Source organism: Budorcas taxicolor, chromosome 3 (assembly GCF_023091745.1).
Source record: "Budorcas taxicolor isolate Tak-1 chromosome 3, Takin1.1, whole genome shotgun sequence".
In the NCBI taxonomy this organism is placed as follows: Eukaryota; Metazoa; Chordata; class Mammalia; order Artiodactyla; family Bovidae; genus Budorcas; species Budorcas taxicolor.
This window is the reverse complement of record NC_068912.1, coordinates 12,535,140-12,541,035: the sequence shown is the minus strand read 5'-3', so window position 1 is coordinate 12,541,035 and position 5,896 is coordinate 12,535,140. Positions and strand designations below refer to the sequence as shown.

The window sequence follows — 5,896 nt, the reverse complement described above, 5'->3', positions numbered from 1 at the left end:
TCTTTGTGGAGAAGAGTAGTTGATATGAGATGGATAAATAACACTCTAGTTTTAAACTTGAAGTATATATAAAAGTATAAAATATATTTATTGCAAGCATAACTTAAAAAATCATAATATTTAAGCTTTAGAAAAAGGTCCTAGCCACTTGAAAATTCCCCAAACCAATGCTTAGGACTCAGATTATGGTTTCCACATATTATTTTCCCATTGAAAGTCACCAACGCATCTTGGAGAAATGGCTAATTTCTAGTTTGGGGTAGGAAGTTTCTACAGGAGTCTGGAACAACTTTGCTGTACCAGAAGGTAAAGAGAAGCTCAATGATAAAGGCATGTTGCAAGGATTCATAAGTGACTAGCTTTAAAAGGCTCCCATGTCACAGCTGGGACAGTTTGAACCTCAAGAAAAACAATGGCCAGGATTGATTCAAATATTTTTAATATGCTGAAATTCATGAGTGTTCAATAATGCAAAAACTTACCCATTGTTCTCCTAGGAAGCCGTATAAGCAATTCATTCTCTCGACAATTGGTAAATATATGGAAAGAATCAAGTACTCATTCTGCCTTTGGTTACCTCAGGGTAATGAGATAGTTATTTACAATGAATCTTTTTTAGAAATATTCTAACTTAGAAGACATGATACCTTCACACATGCCCTACAGAAGTACCAGATCTGGGTAAGTTGTTCTTGAAGTGTGTTCAGGGACACTTGCTTGCTCCTGACATGAGTTCAAAGCTATTTTTATACCAACACCAAGATGTTATTTGAGTGTATATTGTTTTCCAGAGACTATAGGACATCAGATTGTATTTGGGAACAGATATGAAAATATAGCTGTGTTCTACTAAGTCAGATGTTCAAGAGAACTGCAAAAAGTATTTAAAAATTCTCTATTACTATTAATTTATTTTTACTTTGAATAGTTAATAATGTGCATTTTAAAATGTTAATTTTTACTCCTAATATAGTATGCATCCATTAGATAAGTATGTATCTATCCACCTATTTAAAATTCCATCCCTCACACATTGCTTGTGGGAATGTAAGATTGTACAGGTGCTATGGAAAACTGAATATTACACAAAATTAGACACTGAGGTAATCATTTCACTCAGCAATTCCACTTCTAGGTGTAATAACAATAATGACTGAAAACAGATGTTCAAAGAAATATTTGTGCATGGAGGTACATAGAAGCACTGTTCACAATCAGTTCAGTTCAGTTCAGTCGTTCATCTCAGAAACCTGTCCTCGATATCTCCTGGGTGTCCTCGATGCAGGGAAAGCAGACCTGCAGAAGCAAGGTTAGTCTTGTTCTCTCCCCAAGACTTTTCTATTACCTCCCACCTCCTTCTTTAAATTCAAAAGTGGAGAACACCTAAGTGGAGAGGTGTTTAATCAATAAATGATCTGATCCCCATAGGAGTGGAAGAGGCAACTATCCAAATTTGTGGGTTTCTGAATCCCCAGGCTCTGGATTAGAGTCATAATCTGACATTCTTACTGCTCCTTCCTAACCCAGTGAAGCCTGAAGACTGGCTGTCCAGTAGCACCACTCCTGGCCCTGGCTGCCTACTGCTGGTGTGCCACGTCTCAGGATTCTACCCAAAACCTGTGTGGGTGATGTGAATGAGAGGCGAGCAGGAGCAGCCTGGCACTCAGCAAGGAGACATCATGCCCAATGCTGATTGGACTTGGTATCTCCGAGTAACCCTGGATGTAGCGGCTGGGGAGGTGGCTGGCCTGAGTTGCCAAGTGAAGTACAGCAGTCTAGGGGACCAGGACATCATCCTGTACTGGGGTGAGAAGGAACTGGAGCCCAAGTGGGGATGGGAGGAGGTGGTCTTCAAGAACGGAGGGCACTCCTGAGGAAGGGGAGAGACTTGATGGATGAGCTAAGGAGGGAGGGAAGGAGAGGGGGAAGAAAGAGTGACAGGGGGAGAGGTAGGAAGGGAGAGACAAAGAGAGAGAGAGAGAGTTTGAGATTTATTTCTGGGACTCCAGTGCCAGAGGAATGTAATAGCTGAACTAAGGCAGGCAATAGGTAAGAATGAAGGACTATAAGGTGGGATGGGGCAAGAAGAACAGACTGTGGGTGGCTGGGAGAATATGACATCTGGGAATATGAGAAAGGGAATCAGAAATGTCCAGTCATCAAAAGCAGGTAAGCACAAAAATGGGTGTTGACACTTGGGTGGGCAAGAAGGCCTGGAGAACCAGAGAATGGGTTTGAAGTGATATCCCTGTGTCTTCTCCCAGTTGCCAGGACACCCCGCATCCATTGGCTTGATACTTGTGGCAGTAATAGTGCCCTCCTTGATCCTTTCTATATGCCTTGCATTATGGTTTTGGAGACGCTGGTGAGTTTTCATTTATCTTTTTATTTCTGTCCATTGTTTTATTTTTTCCCTCTGTTTTATCTATTAATATTATGTCTTTTAAGCCTCAATATTTCACTAGAAACTTTCCCCAACTTCCATCTGTAGGTAAATTTATTTTTAAAAAATTGCAGTAAATTACATCATGGAAAATTTACTGCATTAGCCATTTTTACACATATAGTTTAGTAGTCTTAAGTACATTCACATTTATGCAGCCAATCTCTAGAACTCTTTTCATCTTGAAAAACTAGAAGTCTATGCCCATTAAACCATTTTCCCCAATCCTTGCTCCCTCAGACCCTGGCAACCACCATTCTACTTTCTGTCTCCGTGAATCTCTATACTCTAGGTACCTTTAGAAGTGGAATCATTTGCCTTTTTGTGAATGATTATTACATTTAGCATTATGTCCTCATAATTCATTCATGTGGCGGCCTGTATTAGAATTTCTTTCCTGTTAAAGATTGTTTTGTTTACCTGTTGATTTTGCAACAGACACTTGGGTTAATTCAACAGTCACTTTTTGCCTGTTGTGAATAATGCTGCTATGAACATAGTGTACAAATATCAATTAAGAAGACCAATTTTTTGCTTGTGTTCTGAACAGGTCATATCAGAATATCTCATGAGCCCTGAATGTCTCCTTTTCCACTTAGAATAAGTATCCAGGAACCCTGAAACTCAAGTTGTCAGCCTAGGAATCAATCTCATCATATTTTATCAAATGATCATCATATTTGGTCAAATCATTGTTCCTGTAGGTTGTAAGATAAATCATAATTTATACAATAGCAGAAACATAAATGAAAATTGTTATGAGACAATATCACTAGCAGGATCCACTCAGATTTCATAGATGTGATTTGTGAGAAAGAACATACCTTGGAATAAATGAAATGATGTAGACAACTTCATGGTGACATGCCTTTGACTTCTTATTTAAAACTTATTTTTGCTTCTGCTGAAATATCATTTTTCAAATTGAACTAACTGTAATTATGCTGAGATAATTGTATTTGCAGAGCTGCCGAGCATCTTTAACAAAATGTCTCCATCTTGGCCTGGATGATTTTCTGCCTATAATGGTTAGCTGAGCAGCTTGTTTCTCCAGAAAGCCTTCCTTAGTGCTACAGTGGAAGTAACCCTCCCTTGACTGGTATCTTGCATAGATCCACTTTACTCATACACAGAACACTACAGTTCTTACTGTTTTTCTTTTCTTTCTACTTATAAGTTCCTTGAGAGAAGAGCTTGCTCTTGGTGGATCTCTGGCCCAAATCATGTTTTTGTGTGTAGTGTTTTTATTGTTATTCTAAAGCTATCTTGTGTGTATAGGCTGGTGAGATATGGTGTATAGTGAGACAGGTGGATAGTATGGAATACAGCATATAGTGGGTTTAAGTGAGTACATAATTGTGTTGATTCACAGGAAACTAGAATTTTTCTATGTGGAAAAGTTGATGTGAGGAAATGAGTAAAACTCTGTAGTTTTAAACTTGAATTGCAAGTATAAATAAAAAATCATAGTATTAAGACTTAAAAAAGGGTCCTGGCCACTTAAAAAACCCTAAAATGAAGGCTTAGAACTCAAATTACGGCTTTCACATAATATTTTCCCACTACAAGGAACCAAAGTACCTTGGAGAAGTGGCTGATTTCTAGTTTGGAGCAGGAAGTTTCTCCAAGAGTCTGGAACACCTTTGCCATACCAGAAAGTAAAGGGAAGCTCAATGATAAATGTATGATAAAAGGATTCATAAGCGCCTGGGTTGAAAAACCTCCCATATCATAATTGTGACAGTTTGAGTCTCAAGAGAAACAATGGCTAGGACTTGATGTTGTTGTTTAATAGCTAAGTTGTGTTGAATCTTTGTGACCCCATGGACTGCAGCATGCCAGGTTTCAGTGTTCTTCATGGTCTCCTGGAGATTGCTCAAATTCATGTCCATTGAATCAGTGAAGCTATCTAATCATCTCATCCTCTGCCACTCCCTTCTCCTTTTGCCTTCCATCTTTCCTAGCATCAGAGTCTTTTCCAATTCATCGGCTCCTTCCATCAGGTGGCCAAAGTGCTGGAGCTTCAGCTTCATCATCATCAGTCTATCCAATGAATATTCAGGGTTGACTTCCTTGAAGACTGACTGATTTGATCTCCTTGCAGTCCAAGGAACTCTCAAGAGTCTTATTCAGCTCTTCAGTTAGAAAACACCAATTCTTTGTCACTCAACCTTCTGAACAGTCCCACTCTTACATCCGTACATTGCCATTGTTGTTCAGTCTCTCAGTCCTGTCCGACTCTTTGTGACCTCATGGACTGCAGCACACCAGGCTTCCCTGTTCATCACAAATCTGGAGTTTACTCAAACTCATGTCCATTTAATCAGTGATGCTATTCAATCATCTCATCCTGTGTTACCCCTTTCTCCTCTTGCTCTCAATCTTTCCCAGCATCAGGGTCTTTTCCAATGAGTCGACTCTTCACATCAAGTGGCCAAAGTATAGGAGCTTCAGCTCAGCATCCATCCTTCCAATGAATATTCAAGGTTGGTTTCCTTTAAGATACACTGATTTGATTTCTTTGCTGTCCAAGGGACTCTCAAGAGTCTTCTTCAGCACCACAGTTTGAAAGCATCAATTCTTAGGCACTCAGCTTTTTTTATGGTCCAAATCTCACATCTGTATATGAGTACTGGAAAAACCATAACTTTGACAGTACAGACCTTTGTTGTCAAGGTGATGTCTCTTCTTTTCAATATGCTGTCTAGGTTTCTCATTGCTTTTCTTCCAAGGGCAAGTGTCTTAATTTTGTGGCTGCAGTCATCATCCACAATGATTTTGGAGCCCAAGAAAATGAAATCTGTCACTGTTTCCATTTTTGCCCATCTATTTGCTGTCAAGTGATGGAGCCATGTAAGGCTCAGAGAACCGCGCTCTGAAAGGAACACTCAGGGACAGCCTCTAAGCCTCTATGACAAAGTGTATTATCCAGCTGCGCAGTTTTATGGTCTCAGGGAAGAGAACACAAAGCAGACTTGCACGTAGCCTTTCTCAGTAAACATCAAAGCATTCAACCATAAAATACATTTCCCACTGCCCAAGACATAACATAGCTTTGGCGAAACTCTAAAGGGAGACTTATCATGAAACAACAGTCCTTGTTCCCAGAAACAGGTGGTCAGAAGGAAGTCTTCGAACGCCTCAAGGCCGGGTGTATAACCCTTCGTTATCCGTTCCCAGCCTCAGGCACTCGGTGAATGCTCATAACCCTTTGTTATGTTCGTTGCAGCTTCCAACCTTCATCATGAGAGGAGCAAATACATTTCCAGTATTTGCTCAAAGCCTTCCAGCTCCTCCACATTTCCTCCCTTTTTCCTTAAGAGCAAGGACTGTTGCAGCCATTTTAGTCTTGCTTTTTGGGTGGTGGTGGCTCGAGCACGTAATGTTGGAATCCTATGAGAACAATAACAAACAATAAAAAGATCAGCACATAAGAAGCCATCGTATGGGGTA

At 39.9% G+C, this 5,896-nt stretch overlaps 1 pseudogene; it reads left to right on the top strand.

The window, feature by feature from the left end:
• Positions 1-1,185: 1,185 nt before the first annotated feature.
• On the top strand, positions 1,186-5,691 carry LOC128044869 (T-cell surface glycoprotein CD1b-2-like; annotated as a pseudogene).
• Positions 5,692-5,896: the final 205 nt, after the last annotated feature.